At 40.8% G+C, this 24,685-nt stretch overlaps 1 long non-coding RNA gene across 1 annotated transcript in view; it reads left to right on the forward strand.

The window, feature by feature from the left end:
- Window positions 1-24,685, forward strand: part of LOC138423176 (uncharacterized) — a 93,538-nt gene that overhangs the window by 24,113 nt on the left and 44,740 nt on the right. Inside the window, exons 4-6 of the long non-coding RNA XR_011250158.1 lie at window positions 3,202-3,316; window positions 10,443-10,531; window positions 12,583-12,713. This is a non-coding gene — a long non-coding RNA (uncharacterized lncRNA). The remainder of the gene's footprint in view (window positions 1-3,201; window positions 3,317-10,442; window positions 10,532-12,582; window positions 12,714-24,685) is intronic.

Consider the following 24,685-nt stretch of genomic DNA (forward strand, 5'->3'; position numbering starts at 1 on the left):
GTATATTGTCACCCTGCTTATTTAACTTATATGCAGAGTACATCATGAGAAATGCCAGGCTGGATGAAGCACAAGCTGGAATCAAGACTGCCAGGAGAAATATCAATAACCTCAGATACACAGATGACAACACCCTTCTTGCAGAAAGCAAAGAAGAACTAAAGAGCCTCTTGATGAAAGTGAAAGAGGAGACTGAAAATTTTGGCTAAAAGCTCAACATTCAGAAAACTAAGATCATGGCATCTGGTCCCATCACTTCATCGCAAATAAATGGGGAAACAATGGAAACAGTGAGAGGTTTTATTTTGGAGGGGTCCAAAATCACTGCAAATAGTGAGTTCAGCCATGAAATTAAAAGATGCTTTCTCCTTGGAAGAAAAGCTATGACCAACCTAGACAGCTTGTTAAAAAGCAGAGACATTACTTTACCAACAAGGATCCATCTAGTCAAAGCTATGTTTTTTTTCCAGTAGCCATGTATGGATGTGAGTGTTGGACTATAAAGAAAACTGAGCACAGAAGAATTGAGGCTTTTGAACTGTGATGTTGGAGAAGACTCTTGAGAGTCCCTTGGACAGCAAGGAGGTCCAACCGGTCAATTCCTAAGGGAAATCAGTGCTGAACATTCTTTGGAAGGGCTAATGCTGAAGCTGAAACTGCAATGCTTTGGCCACCTGATGCAAAGAACCAACTCACTGGAAAACACCCTGATGCTGGGAAAGATTGAAAGTGGGAGGAGAAGGGGACAACAGAGAAAGAGGTGGTTGGATGGGATCACCAACGAGAGGCAAATGAGTTTCTGTAGGCTCTAGGAGTTGGTGATGGACAGAAAGGCCTGGCGTGCTGCAATCCATGGGGTCACCAGGGGTCGGACACAACTGAGTGACTGAGCTGAACTGATAAAAGCTGACTTGGTGGTGGTGGTTTAGTCCTTCAGTCATATTCAACTCTTGAGATCCTAGATGCCATGATCTTAGGACTGTAGCCTGCCAGGCTCCTCAGGAGTCCTGGGATTCTCCAGGCAAGAATACTGGCGTGGGTTGCCATTTGCTTCTCCAGGGGAACTTCCTGACCCGGGAATCGAACCCAGGTCTCCTGCATTGTAGGCAGATGATTTACCAACTGAGCTATGAGGGAAGTCCCTAAAGCTTGTCTGCTGGTGCTCAATTCTCCTAGTATTACTTGTCTGTACAGCTTTTGATTTCTCTGCTGAATCTGAATGAGAGCCTTGCTGGGAAGAGTAATATTGGTTATAGGGTTTTTTTTGCTTTCATTACTTTAAATATATCTTGCCTCTTCTTTCTGGACTGCAGAGTTTCTGCTGAAAAATGAACTGATAAATTTATGAGGATTCTTTTTGTTATTTATTTTCCCTGTTGCTTTTAATATTTTCTTTGTATTTTAGTTTGATTAGTATGTGATTAGTTTTCCAGAGCCAGGAATCCTCTGGAATTCCAGTGTCCTGATCTCAGTGACATTCCTACCCCAGAGGTTCAGGCCTTAACCCCCACCTGGAAATCAAGACCCTGTCTTCTACTCTGCTCAGGAAAAAAGAGGGGGAAATGGGGGAATAAAACAAATGAAATGAATATACTACCCAAAGCAATCTACAGATTCAATGCAATCCCTATCAAGCTACCAGCGATATTTTTCACAGAGCTGGAACAAATAATTTCACAATTTGTACAGAAATACGAGAAACCTCAAATAGCCAAAGCAATCTTGAGCAAGAAGAAAGGAACTGGAGGAATCAACCTGCCTGCCTTCAGGCTCTACTATAAAGCCACAGTCATCAAGACAGTATGGTACTGGCACAAAGGCAGAAATATAGATCAATGGAACAAAATAGAAAGCCCAGAGATAAATACACACACCTATGGACACCTTATCTTCGACAAAGGAGGCAAGAATATACAATGGATTAAAGACAATCTCTTTAACAAGTGGTGCTGGGAAAACTGGTCAACCACTTGTAAAAGAATGAAACTAGAATACCTTCTAACACCATACACAAAAATAAACTCAAAATGGATTAAAGATCTAAATGTAAGCCCAGAAACTATAAAACTCCTAGAGGAGAACATAGGCAAAATACTCTCCGACATAAATCACAGCAGGATCCTCTGACCGACCTCCCAGAATACTGGAAATAAAGGCAAAAATAAACAAATGGGACCTAATTAAAATTAAAAGCTTCTGCACAACAAAGGAAACTATAAGCACGGTGAAAAGACAGCCTTCGGAATGGGAGAAAATAATAGCAAATGAAGCAACTGACAAACAACTAATCTCAAAAATATACAAGCAACTTATGCAGCTCAATTCCAGAAAAATAAATGACCCAGTCAAAAAATGGGCCAAAGAACTAAACAGACATTTCTCCAAAGAAGACATACAGATGGCTAACAAACACATGAAAAGATGCTCAACATCACTCATTATCAGAGAAATGCAAATCAAGACCACAATGAGGTACCATTTCATGCCAGTCAGAATGGCTACAATCCAAAATTCTACAAGCAATAAACGCTGGAAAGGGCATGGAGAAAAGGGAACCCTCTTACACTGTTGGTGGGAATGCAAACTAGTACAGCCACTATGGAGAACAGTGTAGAGATTCCTTCAAAAACTGGAAATAGAACTGCCTTATGACCCAGTAATCCCACTGCTGGGCATATACAATGAGGAAACCAGAATTGAAAGAGACATGTGTACCCCAATGTTCATTGCAGCACTGTTTATAACAGCCAGGACATGGAAGCAACCTAGATGTCCATCAACAGATGAATGGATAAGAAAGCTGTGGTACATATACACAATGGAGTATTACTCAGCCATTAAAAAGAATACATTGGAATCAGTTCTAATGAGGTAGATGAAACTGGAGCCAATTATACAGAGTGAAGTAAGCCAGAAAGTAAGATATCAATACAGTGTACTAATGCATATATATGGAATTTAGAAAGATGGTAATGATAACCCTGTATGCGAGACATCAAAGGAGACACAGATGTATAGAACAGACCTTTGGACTCTGTGGGAGAGGGAGAGGGTGGGATGATTTGGGAGAATGGCCAATTTATGGGAACACTGATTCTCCACTCAGATATTCCACAGATTCTGGGTTTACCAAGCTGATTGTGGGGATTTAATCTGCAGTTCGTGCAGGTGCATCAAAAAGTTTTTGTTCCTCTTCCTTAGTTGCCCGGCCCCTGAGGCTCAGCTGTGGTTTTAGTCCCACCTCTGTGCGTGGACCACCTGTAGAAGTCTGTTCCTGAGGCTGCCCTGGAGTACTTGAGTCTGCATTCACTAGAAGGTAAGGCATGGCTCAGAGTTGGTGTCTGTCTAGGTTTGGGGACTCTGGTGATTACAGGTGCAAAGGAAAGATAGCAGCTGTGGGTACAAGAAATTGGACACTAGTGGGAACGTTTCCTAGCACCTGGCAGCCAGTGTGAGAAGGCCAGACCTGGTAGGGGCTTTACCTAACACCTAATGGGTCATCTGGTACCATCACTTCATGGGAAATAGATGGAGAAACAGAGGAAATAGTGTCAGACTTTATTTTGGGGGGCTCCAAAATCACTGCAGATGGTGATTACAGCCATGAAATTAAAAGATGCTTGCTCCTTGGAAGGAAAGTTATGCAACCTAGATAGCATATTCAAAAGCATAGACATTACTTTGCCAAAAAAAAAACGTCCATCTAGTCAAGGCTATGGTTTTTCCAGTGGTCATGTATGGATGTGAGAGTTGGACTGTGAAGAAGGCTGAGTGCCGAAGAATTGATTCTTTTGAACTGTGGTCTTGGAGAAGACTCTTGAGAGTCCCTTGGACTGCAAGAAGATCCAAACAGTCCATCCTAAAGGAAATCAGCCCTGGGATTTCTTTGGAAGGAATGATGCTAAAGCTGAAACTCCAGTACTTTGGCCACCTCATGCAAAGAGTTGACTCATTGGAAAAGACTCTGATGCTGGCAGGGATTGGGGGCAGGAAAAAGGGGATGACAGAGGATGAATGGCTGATGGCATCACCAACTCGATGGACGTGAGTTTGAGTGAACTCTGGGAGATGGTGATGGACAGGGAGGCCTGGCATGCTGCAATTCATGGGGTCACAAAGAGTCAGACACGACTGAATGACTGAACTGAATGGCGCAGGGGGTTGAAATGTCAGGAAAGATTGGCTGCAATGGTGGCTTTGCCCTCTGTACGTCACTCAACAGTGGCTTCTTGCTCCTGTGGCAGTCTGGACTTCTTCCACAAGCACTCCTAGCTGAAGGTATCCTTCCTTCCATCCCCTCAGGCTGTCTCCTCACAGCCAAAGACAGTTCTCCCCCTGGGTTTGTTCTTCAGTCCTCATGTTCCAACTCTAAGTCCCTATGTGCACCGGTGGACACATGTCCCAGTTCATTTCTGTCGCTCAGTTGTGTCCAGCTCTTTGCAATTCCATGAATCGCAGCAGGCTAGGCCTCCCGGTCCATCACCAACTCCTGGAGCTCACTCAGACTAACGTCCATTGAGTTGGTGATGCCATCCAGCCATCTCATCCTCGGTCATCCCCTTCTCCTTCTGTCCCCAATCCCTCCCAGCATCAGAGTCCTTTCCAATGAGTCAACTCTTCGCATGAGGAGGCCAAAGTACTGCAGTTTTAGCTTCAGCATCATTCCCTCCAAAGAAATCCAAGGGCTGATCTCCTTCAGAATGGACTGGTTGGATCTCCTTGCAGTCCAAGGGACTCTCAAGAGTCTTCTCCAACACCACAGTTCAAAAGCATCAATTCTTTGGCTTTCAGCCTTCTTCACAGTCCAACTCTCACATCCATACATGACCCCCGGAAAAACCATAGCCTTGACTAGACAGACCTTTGTTGGCAAAGTAATGCCTCTACTTTCCCATATGGTATCTGGGTTGGTCATAACTTTTCTTCCAAGGAGCAAGCGTCTTTTAATTTCATGGCTGAAATCACCATCTGCAGTGATTTTGGAGCCCCCAAAAATAAAGTCTGACACTGTTTCCACTGTTTCCCCATCTATTTCCCATGAAGTGATGGGGCCAGATGCCATGATCTTCGTTTTCTGAATGTTGACCTTTAAGCCAACTTTGTCACTCTCCTCTTTCACTTTCATGAAGAGGCTTTTTAGATCCTCTTCACTTTCTGCCATAAGGGTGGTGTCATCTGCATATCTGAGGTTATTGATATTTCTCCTGGCATCTTGATTCCAGCTTGTGCTTCATCCAGCCCAGCGTTTCTCATGATGTACACTGCATAGAAATTAAATAAGCAGGGTGACAATATACAGCCTTGACGTACTCCTTTTCCTATTTGGAACCAGTCTGTTGTTCCATGTCCAGTTTCAACTGTTACTTCCTGACCTGCATAGAGGTTTCTCAAGAGGCAGGTCAGGTGGTCTTCTATTGCCTTCAGAATTTTCCAGTTTACTGTGATCCACACCTAACAGAAGGAGAAGATATTAAGAGGTGGCAAGAATACACAGAAGAACTGTACAAAAAAGATCTTCATGACCAAGATAATCACGATGGTGTGATGACTTACCTAGAGCCAGACATCCTGCAATGTGAAGTTAAGTGGGCCTTCTGCATAGTCAAAGGCTTCTACATAGTCAATAAATTAGAAATATATGTTTTTCTGGAACTCTCTTGCTTTTTCCATGATCCAGCAGATGTTGGCAATTTGATCTCTGGTTCCTCTGCCTTTTCTAAAACCAGCTTGAACATCTGGAAGTTCATGGTTCACATATTGCTGAAGCCTTGCTTGCGAAATTTTGAGCATTATATTACTAGCATGTGAGGTGAGTGCAATTGTGCGGTAGTTTGAGCATTCTTTGGCATTGCCTTTCTTTGGGATTGGAATGAAAACTGACCTGTCCCAGTCCTGTGGCCACTGCTGAGTTTTCCAAATTTGCTGGAATATTGAGTGCAGTGCTTTCACAGCATCATCTTTCAGGATTTGAAATAGCTCAACTGGAATTTCATCACCCCCTCTAACTTTGTTCATAGTGATGCTTTCTAAGGCCCACTTAACTTCACATTGCAGGATGTCTGGCTCTAGGTAAGTCATCACACCATCATTATTATCTTGGTCGTGAAGATCTTGTTGGTACAGTTCTTCTGTGTATTCTTGCCACCTCTTAATATCTTCGGCTTCTGTTAGGTCCCTACCATTTCTGTCCTTTATCGAGCTCATCTGTGCATGAAATATTCCCTTGTTATCTCTAATTTTGTTGAAGAGATCTCCAGTCTTTCCCATCCTGTTGTTTTCCTCTATTTCTTTGCATTGATTGCTGAGGAAGGCTTTCTTATCTCTTCTTGCTATTCTTTGGAACTCTGCATTCAGATGTTTATATATTTCCTTTTCCTTTGTTTTCACTTCTCTTCTTTCCACAGCTATTTGTAAGGCCTCCTCAGGCAGCCTTTTTTTTTTTTTTCATTTCTTTTCCATGGCGATCCCTTGATCCCTTTCTCCTGTACAATGTCATGAACCTCCGTCCATAGTTCATCAGGCACTCTATCCAGTCGAAGGCAAACAAGGCTGTGGCATGGACCATCTATGTAGTTACACTATGTAAGTCATTTCACTGGCCTCCAACAGCCTTAGATGCTCCCTTTCTGTGCCAACTGATTTCCCCATCAGTCTGGGGGCTTCTCCAGAAGCAGGAACCTCTACTCTGATTCAGTTCTCCCCAAGAAGTGCAAGCACAGATCCCATCTTGCTTCCTCTCCTCTATTTTTCCTCTTCTTTCGTTCATTCTCCCCAGTTATGCAAGTATCTTTCTTGTCCTTTCTGGGTCCAAGGTCTTCTGCTAGTGTTCACCTGGTGTTCAGTGAGAATTGTTCCATCTTTAGATATATATATATTTTGAATTTGTGAATAGGGATGTACTCCACATCCTCAAACTCCTCCACTATCTTGTTTCCCCTATCCATTCTTCTGTTGATGGATACTTGGGTTTCCTGTCTGTTGCAAATAGTGTTGCAATGAACACTGGAGTACATGTATCTTCTCCAAGTATACCTCTGATGTTTATTAATAGAACTAAAAGTATTTAGATTTTCTAACCCTTCACATGGACATCACCAGATGGTCAAACTGAAATCAGATTGATTGTATTCTTTGCAGCCAAAGATGGAGAAGCTATATACAGTAAGCAAAAACAAGACTGGGAGCTGACTATGGCTCAGATCATGAACTCCTTATTGCCAAGTTCAAACCTAAATTTAAGAAAGTAGGGGAAACCACTAAACCATTCAGGTATGACCTAAATCAAATTCCTTATGATTATACAGTGGAAGTGAGAAATAGATTTAAAGGACTAGATCTGATAGATAGAGTGCCTGATGAACTGTGGACAGAGGTTCCTGACATTGTACAGGAGATACAGATCAAGACCATCCCCATGGAAAAGAAATGCAAAAAGCGAAATGGCTATCTGGGGAGGCCTTACAAATAGCTGTGGAAAGAAGACAAGCAAAAAGCAAGGGAGAAAAGGAAAGACATAAGCATCTGAATGCAGAGTTCCAAAGAATAGCAAGAAGAGATAAGAAAGCCTTCCTCAGCAATCACTGCAAAGAAATAGAGGAAAACAACAGAATGGGAAAGACTAGAGATCTCTTCAACAAAATTAGAGATAACAAAGGAACCTTTCATGCAAAGATGGGCTCGATAAAGGACAAAAATGGTATGGACCTAACAGAAACAGAAGATATTAAGAAGAGGTGGCAAGAATACACAGAAGAACAGTACAAAACAGATCTTCATGACCAAGATAATCATGATGGTGTGAACACTCACCTAGAGTGAGACATTCTGGAATGTGAAGTCAAGTGGGCCTTAGAAGGCATCACTATGAACAAAGCTAGTGGAGGTGATGGAATTCCAGTTGAGCTATTTCAAATCCTGAAAGATGATGCTGCGAAAGCACTGCACTCAATATGCCAGTCAATTTGTAAAACTCAGCAGTGGCCACAGGACTGGGACAGGTCAGTTTTCATTCCAATCCCAAAGAAAGGCAATGCCAAAGAATGCTTAAACTTCTGTACAATTTCACTCACCTCACTAGTAAAGTAATACTCAAAATTCTACAAGCCAGGCTTCAGCAATATGTGAACCATGAACTTCCAGATGTTCAAGCTGGTATTAGAAAAGGCAGAGGAACCAGAGATCAAATTGCCAGCATCCACTTGATCATTGAAAAAGCAAGAGAGTTCCAGAAAAACATCTATTTCTGATTTATTGACTATGCCAAAGCCTTTGACTGTGTGGATCACAATAAACTGGGGAAAATTCTGAAAGAGATGGGAATACCAGACCACATGACCTGCCCCTTGAGAAATCATATCCATGTGAGGAAGCAACAGTTGGAACTGGACATGGAACAAAAGACTGATTCCAAATAGGAAAAGGAGTATGTCAAGGCTGTATATTGTCACCCTGCTTATTTAACTTCTATGCAGAGTACATCAGGAGAAGGGCTGGGCTAGAAGAAGCACAAGCTGGAATCAAGATTGCCAGGAGAAATATCAATAACTTCAGATATGCAGATGACACCACACTTATAGCAGAAAGTGAAGAGGATCTAAAAAGCCTCTTGATGAAAGTGAAAGAGGAGAGTGAAAAAATTTGCTTAAAGCTCAACATTCAGAAAACGAAGATCATGGCATCTGGTCCCATCACTTCATGGGAAATAGATGGGGACACAGTGGAAACAGTATCAGACTTTATTTTTCTGGGCTCCTAATTCACTTCAGATGGTGATTGCAGCCATGAAATTAAAAGACGCTTGCTCCTTGGAAGGAAAGTTGTGACCAACATAGATAGCATATTCAAAAGCAGAGACATTACTTTACCAACAAAGGTCCATCTTGTCAAGGCTATGGTTTTTCCAGGGGTCATGTCTGAATGTGAAAATTGGACTTTGAAGAAAACTGAGCGCAAAAGAATTGACGCTTTTGAACTGTGGTGTTGGAGAAGACTCTTGAGAGTCCCTTGGACTGCAAGGAAATCCAACCAGTCCATTCTAAAGATCAATCCTGGGTGTTCTTTGGAAGGACTGATGCTAAGCTGAAACTCCAATCTTTTGGCCACCTCATGCGAAGATCTGACTCATTGGAAAAGACCCTGATGCTGGGAGGGGATGCTGGGAGGGATTGGGGACAGGAGGAGAAGGGGACGACAGAGAATGAGATGGCTGGATGGCATCACTGACTCGATGGACAAGAGTTTGGTTGAACTCCAGGAGTTGGTGATGGACAGGGAGGCCTGATGTGCTGCAGTTTATGGGGTCACAAAGAGTTGGACACGACTGAGCGACTGAACTGAACTGAAGCCTTATGAAAACAAGATGCCAAGGAGATAAACTTATGTACAGCAGGTAAATTTCTATATATCGTTTTATTTGGAAATGATATAAATATTCAGTGACTCTCCTTTTTTTGTTTGTTTGTTTTGTTTTACCTAGGATCATATAGCTTTAAAGTTCAAGCTGCCAAATAAGTTTGTGAAACTATTTTCATGTGGACATTTGTGAGCATAATTATTGAAAAACATACATATGAAAAGCATGATTATTGTACATGTTATATCATATGAAACATAAAATGTATAATGTTCATTTATGCATTTTACATGATTGCATCTATTTAATTCTCTTCTGTTTAACAATCATGTTTGATATTATAATGAAAATTTCCTCAACTGAGCAATAATCTAGCATTATCCTAAATTTTGAGGTGGTGACATATTATGCAAGTAAAAAAATCAAAAACAATTAATGTAAATATTTATTCATATTGTCTTTCCTTTTTATCTTTTTTATACCCACTGTTTTTGATGTGCATCAAGCAATTCATTTTTAATATACCTTTTGTCTTAGGATTGATTTATAGTTCTATTGCATAATCCTAGACATCTAGTGAACATAATTTATGCTTAACTAGTAAAAGTAGTAGAAAAAATAGAGTGTTTGCATTATACTTAACACTGACAACTTGGAAGTTATGCCTGTTTTACTTTACCAACAATTTTCAAATCTAGCTTTACCTCCCAAAGATTATCCCAGGTCATGGGAACTTTTAAAAATTGAATGTGTTCCTGTAGTTCATATAGTTTTAGGAATGCCTAATTTATATAATAGCTCATTTATCTCTAAATATATTTAAATATAATTCCTTTATTGGGTTTATAAATTAATTTAATAATAATGTCCATATGTAGAAAAATGCCATTATATGTTGACAGGCATGTGTGCATAAATATAGACATATAGTCAAGCCAACAGAAATCTTACAGTTTTCATTGTAAATTCTAGCCGTGGGTCAGTAAAACATAGCGATATAATAAAACTGGTTTATCTCTACTTATTATTTTCATCTTAATTGTTATGGAGACTACTCTGAAGATGTTCTTTTGCTGTGCTTGACATATAGTCTGATGGCAGCTATGAACTCAGTTTAACATCACTGACTGAGGAGACATCTGACAGCTCACTGGATATCTCCAGACCCCATCTGATTGGGTAAGACATTTAGTTCTGTTTTCAAATAGCCTTTCATTCTCTATTCAATCTCAGGTGGTTTCTTAAGGGGATCCCTTAGTCCGTTGAGAGCCTTTCATAGAGGGCAAAGTGGGGAGTAAAGTTCAAGTGACTGCAGGAAGCGGAAGGGCTGAGGTGGGATAAGTCTGTCAATGTGGACAGGAAAATGGAGAAGGTAGTGGTTTGAAGGGGGACATGTCAAAGGATCAAGAGAACTGGAGGGAAGATCCAAAGCAATAAAAGAAGGAAGCAGTCGCAGCCCTGATGAGAAGGGGCAGGTTTTAGAGAAGCCAGTAGGGGAAGAACCTTAAATGTCCTAAAAAGGCCACTAAAATTTCAAGTTATCCTTAGTAAAATCATGCCAACAAAAAGCAAACACAGAAGTGGCAGAACACAATTTCAGGAGGAGTTGAAGAAGAGGGTTTTCAGTCCAAGGAGAAGCTCCCATGTTGTTAACTAATGGTACCTTGATACTTTTGAACAGATAACTTTGATCTCCAACCCAACTTGTACCTGCCTGTGTTCTAGAAACAGACAAACCCACCACTATAATTAGCTTCTCTTTATCTGGAACTCTAAACTACTTTCTAAAGTGCAGTTCATTCTTAAGAACCAACATCTGTCCCTACTAGCAACAGGGAGCATTTAGAAGTTGAACTCAATAAAAGATCCCTGATCATCAGTCAGGAGTGGAGATCAAGTCTTCAAAAGTGTGCAGTTAGGATCTTGCATGAGTAGTCTGGACTCCAATGATTAAGAGTCCAGATTGATTGTATCCAAGCTGCAGTCCTGTAGCTATCAAAGAAAAATTGTAGATAGATATTAAAGTGTTCTGGAAAAGGCAGTGGCACCCCACTCCAGTACTCTTGCCTGGAAAATCCCATGGACGGAGGAGCCTGGTAGGCTGTAGTCCATGGGGTCGCTAAGAGTTGGACACAACTGAGCGACTTCCCTTTCATTTTCACTTTCATGCATTAGAGAAGGAAATGGCAACCCACTCCAGTGTTCTTGCCTGGAGAATCCCAGGGACAGGGGAGCCTGGTGGGCTTCCGTCTATGGCGTCGCACAGAGTCGGACACGACTGAAGCGACTTAGCAGCAGCAGCAGCATTTAAGTGTTCAAAACAAATTTTATTCATGACTGTTGAAATGGAGAAAAAGAGGGCTCAGTATAGAGCTGGTTCAATTCCAAATACGACAGTGGAAAGTGGAAATTGATAGCCAGGGAGCCATGTAAGACTCAGTGAGTGGAAAATAACTAAGAAGAAACATTAATGGGTATAGGAAGTTCTGGCTAATTAATAGAATTTTTGCTGAAAATTGTAATCCAGCTGATGGATGTGGAGGGTGGTCAGACATGGAAGGTAAGGGGCTCTTGCTTGGCTGACTTAACTGTGTTCTTGCTAAGGATTTTGCAAGGGGTGCACAAATGGGCCTAAAGGAACACCCAACTTCTTTGTTACAAGCCAGTCTTCAGTTATTGGAGTTCTTGAAGCACTTCAGTGTTCTTCGCTCAGCACAATGACCTCCCAAGTAGAAAGGAGTTGCCTTGGACACCAGCACACAAACAAGTGGAAAAGGCTGTTGGCACCAAAGCCCTGACCAATGTTGTCTGCAGCCTTCATGGGCAAAGATATTTAATTACCGAGAGCAGCACTTACGCTAATGTTTCTGGTGGGGTCATCAGTGATTGAGAAAACTACAAATAAATGACCCAAGAAATTGTTTCAAAGAAAAAGTAGAATCTTACCTAAGCCGTTCAAGACCAAGTCAAGGTGCAGAGAATTGGGGCCATGGGAACTTCTCCTTGACCTTGACCTATAGAAGGTAATGAACAGTAAGCAGGTTCCTGCCTGGGTCTGATGCAAGCTCAGGAACAATCCTTGGAGAAACCAAGAGAAAAGCAGGTTCCCACTTCCTAAGATTTTTCATCCAGGTGACCCTGCAAAGGTCCTATTTTTACAGTAATCACATAAACTTGTGTTTCTCTGGTAAAGACTGTTTAAACTGGATCATTTTTTGCTATTTTCACAGGTCTCCACTCCGTGCTGCCTGCCCCATAGCTGTCAGGTTACCCAGCATAGGAAAGTGTTAGAACATTACCAGCTGCCTTGGAGATCAAGCCCAACAAGCTCCACTCTGGTTCCCTTGACAATCTGTATTAGGTACTGATCTTTTTATTTTTCACATAATGTACCATTATATTTTGCATTTATATATTGGTATCACACTCTTTTATAGACTTGATGTCTTACTAGTGATGTATAATAACTTTCCAGTATTCTCCCAGCTGTTTTTACTTCCAGTAGATTTTATTTCTACGATCTGTGTTTTTTGAATCCACATCTCTCCTTCATCAGATCAGTTCAGTTCAGATCATTTCAATAGTTCCGTCGTGTCCGACTCTTTGAGACCCCATGAATTGCAGCACGCCAGGCTTCCCTGTCCATCACCAACACCCGGAGTTCACAAAAACTCATGTCCATCGAGTCGGTGATGCCATCCAGCCATCTCGTCCTCTGTCGTCCACTTCTCCTCCTGCCCCCAATCCCTCCTAGAATCAGAGTCCTTTCCAATGAGTCAGCTCTTCTCATGAGGTGGCCGAAGTACTGTAGTTTCAGCTTTAGCATCATTCCCTCCAAAGAAATCCCAGGGTTGATCTCCTTCAGAATGGATTGATTGGAACTCCTTGCAGTCCAAAGGACTCTCAAGAGTCTTCTCCAACACCACAGTTCAAAAGCATCAATTCTTCGGCACTGAGTTTTCTTCACAGTCCAACTCTCACATCCATACATGACCACAGGAAAAACCATAGCCTTGACTAGATGGAACTTTGTTGGTAAAGTAATGTCTCTGTTTTTCAATATGCTATCTAGGTTGGTCAAAACTTTTCTTCCGAGGAGTAAGCGTCTTTTAATTCCATGGCTGCAATCACCATCTGCAGTGATTTTGGAGCCCAGAAAAATAAAGTCAGACACTGTTTCCACTGTGTCCCCATCTATTTCCCATGAAGTGATGGGGCCAGATGCCATGGTCTTCATTTTCTGAATGTTGAGCTTTAAGCCAAATTTTTCACTCTCCTCTTTCACTTTCATCAAGAGGCTTTTTATATCCTCTTCACTTTCTGCTATAAGTGTGGTGTCATCTGCATATCTGAGGTTATTGATATTTCTCCCGGCAATCTTGATTCCAGCGTGTGCTTCTTCCAGCCCAGCCTTTCTCATGATGTACTCTGCATAGAAGTTAAACAAGCAGGCTGACAATATACAGCCTTGACATATTCCTTTTCCTATTTGGAACCAGTCTTTTGTTCCATGTCCAGTTCTAACTGTTGCTTCCTCACCTGGATATGGTTTCTCAAGGGGCAGGTCAGGTGGTCTGGTATTCCCATCTCTTTCAGAATTTTCCCCAGTTTATTGTGATCCACACAGTCAAAGGCTTTGGCATAGTCAATAAATCAGAAATAGATGTTTTTTCTGGAACTCTCTTGCTTTTTCCATGATCCAGTGGATGCTGGCAATTTGATCTCTGGTTCCTCTGCCTTTTCTAAATCCAGCTTGAACATCTGGAAGTTCATGGTTCACATACTGCTGAAGCCTGGCTTGCAGAATTTTGAACATTGCTTTACTAGTGTGTGAGGTGAGTGTAATTGTGCAGTAGTTTGAGCATTCTTTGGCATTGCCTTTCTTTGGGATTGGAATGAAAACTGACCTTTTCCAGTCCTGTGGCCACTGCTGGGTTTTCCAAATTTTCTGGCATATTGAGTGCAGCACTTTCGCAGCATCATCTTTCAGGATTTGAAATAGCTCAACTGGACTTCCATCACCTCCACTAGCTTTGTTCATAGTGATGCTTTCTAAGGCCCACTTGACTTCACATTCCAGGATGCTTGGTTCTAGGTGAGTAATCACACCATCGTGATTATCTTGGCCATGAAGATCTGTTTTGTACTGTTCTTCTGTGTATTCTTGCCACCTCTTCTTAATATCTTCTGCTTTTGTTAGGTCCATACCATTTCTGTCCTTTATCGGTCCCATCTTTGCATGAAATGTTCCCTCGGTATCTCCAATTTTCTTGAAGAGATCTCTAGTCTTTTCCATTCTGTTGTTTTCCTCTATTTCTTTGCATTGATTACTGAGGAAGGTTTTCTTACCTCTTCTTGCTATTCTTTGGAACTCTGCATTCAGATACTTATATCTTTCCTTTTCTCCTTTGCTTTTCACTTCTCTTCTTTCACAGCTATTTGTAAGGCCTCCTCAGGCAGCCTTTTTTTTTTCCATTTCTTTTCCATGGGGATGGTCTTGATCTGTATCTCCTGTACAATGTCACGAACCTCTGTCCATAGTTCATCAGGCACTCTGTCTATCAGATATAGTCCCTTAAATCTATTTTGCACTTCCACTGTATAATCATAAGGGATTTGATTTAGGTCATACCTGAATGGTCTAGCAGTTTTCCCTTCTTTCTTCAATTTAAGTCTGAATTTGGCAATAAGGAATTCACGACCTGAGCCACAGTCAGCTCCTGGTCTTGTTTTTGTTGACTGTATAGAGCTTTTCCATCTTTGGCTGCAAATAATATAATCAATCTGATTTCTGTGTTGACCTTCTGGTGATGTCCATGTGTAGAGCCTTCTCTTGTGTCATTTGAAGAGGATGTTTGCTATGGCCAGTGCATTTTCTTGGCAAAACTCTATAAGTCTTTGTCCTGCTTCATTCCATATTGCAAGGCCAAATTTGCCTGTTACTCCAGGTGTTTCTTGACTTTCTACTTTTACATTCTAGTCCCCTATAGAAAAAGACCTCTTTTTTGGGTGTTAATTATAGAACGTCTTGTAGGTCTTCATAGAACCGTTCAACTTCAGCTTCTTCAGTGTTACTGGTTGTGACATAGACTTGGATTACTGTGATATTGAATGGTTTGCTTTGGGAATGAAAAGAGATCATTCTGTCGTTTTTGAGATTGCATCCAAGTACTGCATTTCAGACTCCTTTGTTAACCATGATGACTACTCCATTTCTTCTAAGGGATTCCTGCCCGCAGTAGTAGATACAATGGTCATCTGAGTTAAATTCACCCATTCCAGTCCATTTTAGTTCCCTGATTCCTAGAATGTCGACGTTCACTCTTGCCATCCCTTGTTTGACCACTACCAATTTGCCTTGATTCATGGACCTGACATTCCAGGTTCCTATGCACTATTGCTCTTTACAGGATTGGACCTTGCTTCTATCACCAGTCACATCCACAACCTAGGTATTGTTTTTGCTTTGGCTCCATCCCTTCCTTCTTTCTGGAGTTATTTCTCCACTGATCTCCAGTAGCATGTTGGGCACCTATTGACCTGGGGAGTTCCTCTTTTAGTATCCTATCATTTTGCCTTTTCATACTGTTCATGGGATTCTCAAGGCAAGAATCCTGAAGTAGTTTGCCATTCCCTGTCCAGTGGACCACATTCTGTCAGACCTCTCCACCATGACCCACCCTTCTTGGGTTGCCCCACGGTCATGGCTCAGTTTTATTGAGTTAGACAATGCTGTGGTCCTAGTGTGATTAGATTGACTAGTTTTCTGTGAGTATGGTATCAGTGTGTCTGCCCTCTGATGCCCTCTTGCAACACCTACTGTCTTACTTGGGTTTCTCTTACCTTGGACAGGGGTATCTCTTCATGGCTGCTCCAGCAAAGTGCAGCCACTGCTCCTTACCTTGGACGAGGGATATCTCCTCACTGCCACCCCTCCTGACCTTGAACATGGGATAGCTCCCCTAGGCCCTTCTGCGCCCGCGCAACCACCGCTCCTTGGACGTGGGGTAGCTTCTCCTTGCCGCCGCCCCTGGCCTCGGATGTGGGGTAGCTCCTCTCGGCTGTTCCTGCACTGTTGCAGCCTGGCACTCTCGGCTGCCACCACTGACCTTGGACATGGGGTAGCGCCTCCCGACCACAGCCCCTGACCTCAGGAGTGGGGTAGCTCCTCTCGGCTGCTCCTGCACCGTCACAGCCTGGCACTCTCAGCCGCTGCACCTGACCTCAAATGTGGGGTAACTCCTCTTGGCCGCCGCCCCTCGGGCATGCGGTCCTCCTGGTTTCTGCCCCTGATGTCAGATAGTGTTTCTTAAATGCTTATATTAAAAGAAAAAAGTGGTGGGGACTGTGTGAAGAGAATACTATAGTCTGTTGAAGCAAAGAACCTGTGTCACTATCAAGTCAAAAGTGGACAACTACTCAGCAATGGAAGTTAGGAGTAATATGTCTGGAGCTCATCATATCCCTTAAGATTTTTCTAAGTGTTACCACATCTTGTGATTAAGGTCAATAATTAAAGAAAAAAACTCAATATAAGCAGGGCTAGTAGTGACGCAAAGCTTTTAGGAATGAAATTTGGGTCACCTTCAGATAAAGAGTAATTCAGGTGCTTACTGAGACAAAGGGAATACATAAATTACAGTAGAAGAGGTAGTGTAAATATTGGCTTTGATCTAGTACTTGTTACTGAAAGGAGGATTATAATTATCATAAATATTTCTTCCTTATTGTGTTAAGACACCTGTGTGTGTATATATGGTGGCAATAGTGGTAAAGAACCCACCTGCCAATGCAGGAGATGGAAGAGATGTGGCTTAGATCCCTGGGTGGTGAAGATCTCCTGGAGAAGGGCATAGCAACCCAGTCCAGTATTCTTGCCTGGAGAATCCTATGGACAGAGAAGCCTTGTAGGTTACAGTCCATAGGGTGACAAAGAGTTGGACACAACTGAAGAAATTTAACACGCATGCACACTTACATTTATTAAATATATATATATTTGTTTTCCATCTTCAATATTCCTTTATCATTCAACATGAGATGTTCTAACATTATATCATAGTATTTAAGCATTGTTAATTTTGTGACATACTGTTTTTATGCTATATCATGGAGAACAGTAAGTGTCATTTAAGGACTTACTTCCTCTTCTTGGGAAGAGGTGACTGTTTTTGGTTATACATAGGATGTTTTATCTTGTTATGCAGAATCATGACGTCATTGCTGTCTTTATTTGATGAATTAAGTATAGTTGAAGACATTGAGTATATTGTCAAGTTGGGAATGGGTGGATTTGTGATAGTTAACTTGATTGGGCTAAGAAAGTAAGGTATGTGGTAAAAGCATTTCTGAGTATGTCTGTAAGTGTTTCTGTGGATAGTAGCCTTTGTTCAGTATTCTTTGTAAAGACATTCACTCTCTTCAGTGAGAGCAGGCTTTACCCAGTCAAGATGGAGGTGATCAATGGAACAAAAAAAAAGAGAGAGAGAGATGTATTTTCTCTCCTCTGTTAGAGCTAAGGCATCCAGTTTTTCCTGCACTTGGACATGTGTTTCTGGTTTGTGCCTTTAGACTCTGGAAATTATACCAGCTGCTCACTGCTTCTGAGGTCTTTGATTTGGAAGTAGGAATTACACTATCAACTCCCCTCCTTCTTAGGCCTATATATTTTGCTAAATTATTCCATAGGCCTTCCTGGTTCTCCAACATGTAGATGGAAAGTTGGAGGGTTACTCAGCCTTAATAAATACCTGAGATAATTCTTATGATAAATACCCTCTTAGATCTGTCTCTCTGTCTATTATTATCATCATCTCCTATTGGTTCGAGTTTGCTGGAGAATTCTGGCAAATATAGATTTTGGTTCCAAGAGTGGTCCCTAAGGAACCTTGTGAATTTTAAGGATGATTTTCTGATTGTTTCTGGGTTTTCTGGAATCTACTCTCTAATCTTATTAGATTTAAAGATGATAAGGACTCTTTCCAGTAGTAAGCAGAACACTGGTAGACAAAGGTGTGCACTCTTTCCAGTAGTAGGCAGAGCACTGGTAGACAAAGGTGTGCACTGATATAAAATAAACCAGTTTCTGTATACCATGATTATTAAAATGGATCCCTCTTTCAAGGAAACTGCAGCTTTTTTTTTTCCCCCCTTACTGGAATAGACATTAAACTTGTTGCACATTCGCCTTACCTGTTTGTAAAGCTACTGCCAAAAAAGTCATTCATGGACTTAAAGAATGTCTCTCCCACTATTATGGCATATTGCACAACATTGTTTCTAATAAGTGAGCTCACTTCATCACAAAAGTAGTGTCATAATGGACCCATGCACTTTACATTCACTGGTAATATCACATTTCCCACCATCTGAAGCAGCTTGTTTGATAGAATGGTAGAAGGAACTTTAGAAGGCTCATTTACAGAGCCAGATGAGAGTACATTTGTTTCAGGGTTTTAACAAGATTTTCCAGTAGGCTGTGCATATTCTGAATCAGCATCCAATATGGTGTTGTTTTCTTCTATCCAGGATTCATGCATCTAAAACCCAAGAGGTGGAAAGCAAAAGGTGTTGTTTTTGCCTCTTGTTCCCTTATCTTTATGCTCTGTTGACCTTGAAGTCTTAGATACAGAGGAAAGTCTGCTTCCCCTAGGAGACAAAACAGTAATTCCCCCAGATGGATGTTAAGACCATCACCTAGTCACACTGGGCTCCTACTGCCTATGAATCAATATGAACAGCAGGGAGTTTGGGTGCTGCCTAGGGTGATTGATTGTGACTACTGTTGCAGAGAACCTATAGTTACACAATTGTTAAAATGATTTTAAAAAAAAACAGTTATTCAGAACTATTGGAATTGGATAAAAGAGCCCTCAGGATAGAACCAGGACCAATTCTGATATCCATCCATTCTTTGTTCAAAAGAATGAAGAGACATTCTTCTTCCCTTAAAACATATATAGTTTGTTTCTTCTCAGTCACCTTTGTTCATTAAAGACCTGCTAAATTATCTGTTGATATTTCATAATAGATATGTTTTAAGATGCTGGCCACAAAACACTGAATGAAGTGGGTTCCTATGAAAATTACAGAAAACAAATATTAGTATAAAACCCCATTTTCTGATTCCATAAGGAAGCCTGTTGAGAAGAATTCCTGATGTTGCCCTCAAAGCATATTCAAGTGATGAGTAGAGACAGCAATGGTCATCCAGTGAAGTTCCTCATTTGTAGTTTGGCTGCCGACAGTGATGGCTTTTATTTTCTGTTGAATTTTCTATGTGACACACATAGCAGTAGACATGATGTTTGCCCATACAAGATCATTTGTGGTGATTTACTTGAGGTTTATAGCTAGGCCTGAAACTTCAACTTGCAGAGATTCAGGAAAAGGGAAGTTCCAGTTCTGTAGGATTTCAAGTCAGATGGGAGAAAAATTGTAAACATTAATTGAAGAGTTATAGGCAGATTGGAATGTAAAAGTAGGAAGTCAAGAGATACCTGGAGAAACAGGCAAATTTGGCCTTGGAGTACTTGCCATACTTCATTTGTATGGCAAAGGCTAACAGAATTCTGCCAAGAAAACACACTGGTCATAGCAAACACTTTTTTCGACAACCCAAGAGACGACTTTACACATGGACATCACCAAATGTTCAATACTGAAATCAGATTGATCACATTCTTTGTAGCCAAAGATGGAGAAGCCGTATACAATCAGCAAAAACAAGACCTGGAACTGACTGTGTCTCAGATCATCAGCTCCTCCTAGCAAAATTCAGGCTTAAAGAAAAGTAAGTGGGGAAAGCCACTAGGCAATTCAGGTATTACTTAAATCTCCTATGAATATACAGTGAATGTGACGAATAGATTCTAGGTATTGGATTTTGTAAACATAGTGCCTGAAGAACTATGGAGAGAGGTCTCTAATATTGTACAGGCAACAGTGAACAAAATCATCCCAAAGAACAAAAAAAGCAAGAAGGAAAAGTGGTTGTTAGAGAAGGCTTCACAAATAGCTGAGGAAAGAAGAAAAGTGAAAAGAAAGGGAGAAAAAGAAAGATACACCCAACTAAACGCAGAGTTCCAGAGAATAGCAAAGAAAGACAAGAAGGCCTTCTTCAATGAACAATGCAAAGAAATAGAGGATAACAATAGGAAGGATAATGCTCAAAATCACTTTAAGAAAATTGGAAATATCAAAGGAACATTTCATCCAAATAGGGGGAAAATAAACGACAGAAATGGTAAAGACATAATAGAAGCAGAAGAGATCAAGAAGAGATGGAAAGAATAGATAGAACTGTACATTTAAAAAAAAAATCTTAATGACCTAGATAACCGTGATGGTGTTGTCACTCATCCAGAGCCAGACATCCTGGAGTGTGAAATCAAGTGGGCCTTAGGAAACACTGCTGCCATTAAAGCTAGTGGAGGCGATGAAATTCCAGCAGAGCTATTTCAAATCCTAAAAGATGATGCTATTAAAGTTCTGCATCAATATGTCAGCAAATTTGGAAAACCCAGCAGTGGCCACAGGACTAGGAAAGGTCAATCCCCTTCCCAGTTCCCAAGAAGGGCAGTACTGAAGAATGCTCAAACCACTGGAGAATTGCCCTCATTTCACATGCTAGTTCAGAGAAGGCAATGGCACCCCACTCCAGTACTCTTGCCTGGAAAATCCCATGGATGGAGGAGCTTGATAGCCTGCAGCCCTGGGATCGCGGGGAGTCGGACACGACTGAGAGACTTCACTTTCACTTTTCACTTTCATGCATTGGAGAAGGAAATGGCAACCCACTCCAGTGTTCTTGCCTGGAGAATCCCAAGGACGGGGAAGCCTGGTGAGCTGCCATCTATGGGGTCACACAGAGTCGGACACGACTGAAGCGGCTTAGCAGCAGCGGCAGCAGCACATGCTAGTTATGCTCAAAGTCCTCTAAGCTAGACTTCAGCATATGTGAACTGAGAACTTCCAGGTGATCAATCTGGGTTTAGAAAAGGCTGGAGATCAAATTGCCAACATTCACTGGATCATAGAAAAAGCAAGGGAATTCCAGAATAATATCTACCTCTGTTTCATTGACTATGCAAAAGACTTTACCTGTATGAATCATAACGAACTGTGGAAAACTCTTAAAGATATGGGAATACCAGACCATCTTACCTGTCTCCTGAGAAACCTATATGTGGGTCAAGAAGCAAAAGTTAGAATCCTGGAGAAACTGACTTGTTCAGGATTGAGAAAGGAGTTTATTGTCACCCTGTTTATTTAACTTACACTCAGAGCACATCATGGGAAATGCCAGGCTGGATGAGTTACAAGCTGGAATCAAGATTGCTAGTAGAAATATCAGTAATCTCAAATATGCTGATGATATCACTATATTGGCAGAAAGTGAAGAGGATGTAGAGAACCTCTTGATAAGGTTGAAGGAAGAGAGTGAAAAAGACAGTTTAAAACTCAGTATTGAAAAAATGAAGATCATGGCATCTGATCCCATCACTTCATAGCGAATAGAAGTGAAAAGGGTGGAAACAGTGACAGGTTTCCTCTTTTGAGGCTCTAAAGTCACTGCAGATGGGACTGCATTTATGAAATTAGAAGATGATTATTTATTGCCAGGAAACTTATCACAAACCTAGACAGTGTCTTAAAAAGCAAAGACATCACTTTGCTGACAAATGTTCATATAATTAAGGCTATAGTCTTTTCAGTAATCATGCATGGATGTGAGAACTGGACCATAAAGAAGGTAAAGAGCCAAAGAGTTGATGCTTTGAACTGAAGAGCTTCTTGATGAACATGAAAGGGGAGAGTGAAAAAGGTGGTTCAAAACTCAGCATTCTAAAAATGAAATCATGGCATCTGGTCCCATCACTTCATGGCAAATAAATGGGGAAGAAGTGGAAATAGTAACAGATTTTATTTTCTTGGCCTCCAAAATTACTGTGAACAGTGACTGCAGCCAAGAAAATAAAAAATACTTGCTCCTTGGAAGAAAAGCCATGACAAACCTAGACAGTGTATTAAAAAGCAGACATCTCTTTGCCAGCAAAGGTTCATATAGTCAAAGCTGTGTCTTTTCCAGTAGTCATGTATGGATCTGAAAGTTGGACCATAAAGAAGACTGAGTACTGAAGAGTTGATGCTTTTGAACTGTAGCACTGAAGAAGACTCTTGAGAGTCCCTTGGAAAGCAAAGAGATCAAACCAGTCAATCTTAAAGGAACTCAACCCCCGAATACTCTTTGGATGCTGAAGCTGAAGTGCTAGTACTTTGGCCACCTGATGCAAACAGCTGACTCACTGGAGAAGACCGTGATTCTGGGAAAGATTGAAGGCAGAAGGAAAAGAGGGCGACAGAGGATGAAATGATTGGATGGTATCAATGACTCAATGGACATGAGTTTGAGCATACTCTGAGAGACAGTGAAGTACAGGAATCCTGGTGTGCAGCGGCTCATGAGGTTGGGAAGACTTGGGCATGACTTGGTGACTGAACAACAACAACAACAGGCAGATACTGGAAGAAACTAGAATTCCAGCTTTTGCATTGACTGGCAAAATGTCCAAGATGAAATCCAAAAGGGAAGATTGTATTTTTTCCATTGGAACAATTTGTTCTTTCTCTTTAGGGTAACCAAAGTTCAACCAGAAACAAATTGAGATGAATTTGTTGGCCTATAACTTCATCTCGTTGCACTTTGATTCTTTACATACATAGGCATTTCTGTCTACTGCTGATTTTATTTATTTTTTTTTTAGTTTTTTATTTTTTAAATCTTAAAATCTTTAATTCTTACATGCGTTCCCAAACATGAACCCCCCTCCCACCTCCCTCCCCATAACATCTCTCTGGGTCATCCCCATGCACCAGCCCCAAGCATGCTGTATCCTACGTCAGACATAGACTGGCGATTTAATTCTTACATGATAGTATACATGTTAGAATGCCATTCTCCCAAATCATCCCACCCTCTCCCTCTCCCTCTGAGTCCAAAAGTCCATTATACACATCTGTGTCTTTTTTCCTGTCTTGTATACAGGGTCGTCATTGCCATCTTCCTAAATTCCATATATATGTGTTAGTATACTGTATTGGTGTTTTTCTTTCTGGCTTACTTCACTCTGTATAATCGGCTCCAGTTTCATCCATCTCATCAGAACTGATTCAAATGAATTCTTTTTTACGGCTGAGTAATACTCCTTTGTGTATAAGTACCACAGCTTTCTTATCCATTCATCTGCTGATGGACATCTAGGTTGTTTCCATGTCCTGGCTATTATAAACAGTGCTGTGATGAACATTGGGGTACATGTGTCTCTTTCAATTCTAGTTTCCTCAGTGTGTATGCCCAGCAGTGGGATTGCTGGGTCATAAGGTAGTTCTATTTGCAATTTTTTAAGGAATCTCCACACTGTTCTCCATAGTGGCTGTACTAGTTTGCATTCCCACCAACAGTGTAGGAGGGTTCCCTTTTCTCCACACCCTCTCCAGCATTTATTGCTTGCAGATTTTTGGATCGCAGACATTCTGACTGGTGTGAAGTAGTACCTCATTGTGGTTTTTAAACACCCTCGGGGAACAATGTAAAACAGTATGTGTGCAGAAATTAAACTGCTTATGTTTATGTCTGATGCGAGTTTGTTTAAGAAGGACAATTGTTCATTTCTGTGGTGTACAACATTTTAACATAAAAAACAAACAGCAAGTATGGACCAATTTGTATGAATTTCATACAATATCCTTTCTCAGAAACATTCTTCAACTTAACTTTAAAGTTTCAACATAACAAATAGGTTTTTGGACCTATTTTTAATTAGACATATGATAAAGTATAATAATTGATGAAAAGTTAGTTTAGAAACTTTCATACCACTTATATCTATTGAATTTCCTTGTTCTTAATAATTATGCTATGCTCCAATTGATCACAAAATTTTGAAATAAAGAAATGTATCCATCATCCTAAATTATTTTCTTATTTACATATTATGTAAGTTTTCCAAAATACCCAGAAACAAAGAACCTAAAATGTTAAATAAATGGTTGTTTCTTTTTTCCTCTTTTTTCTTTTTATTTTACTATTATTCTTGATATGCATGAAGCAACTCATTTTAATGAACATTTTTCCATATTTTAGTTGTATAGCTTTATAATCTCATACATCTGATAGAATTAACATAAAATTAAATACTATACCTAGACAGAAAAAAATACATTTGTTCATCATATTTAATGCTGAAAACTCTGAAGTTATGATTGCTTTAATTTTACCAATATTTTTTTAAAAAACTTTATGAATCAAAGATATCCCAGTTAAAGGGGATT

This window comes from Ovis canadensis, chromosome 18, assembly GCF_042477335.2.
Source record: "Ovis canadensis isolate MfBH-ARS-UI-01 breed Bighorn chromosome 18, ARS-UI_OviCan_v2, whole genome shotgun sequence".
NCBI lineage: Eukaryota > Metazoa > Chordata > Mammalia > Artiodactyla > Bovidae > Ovis > Ovis canadensis.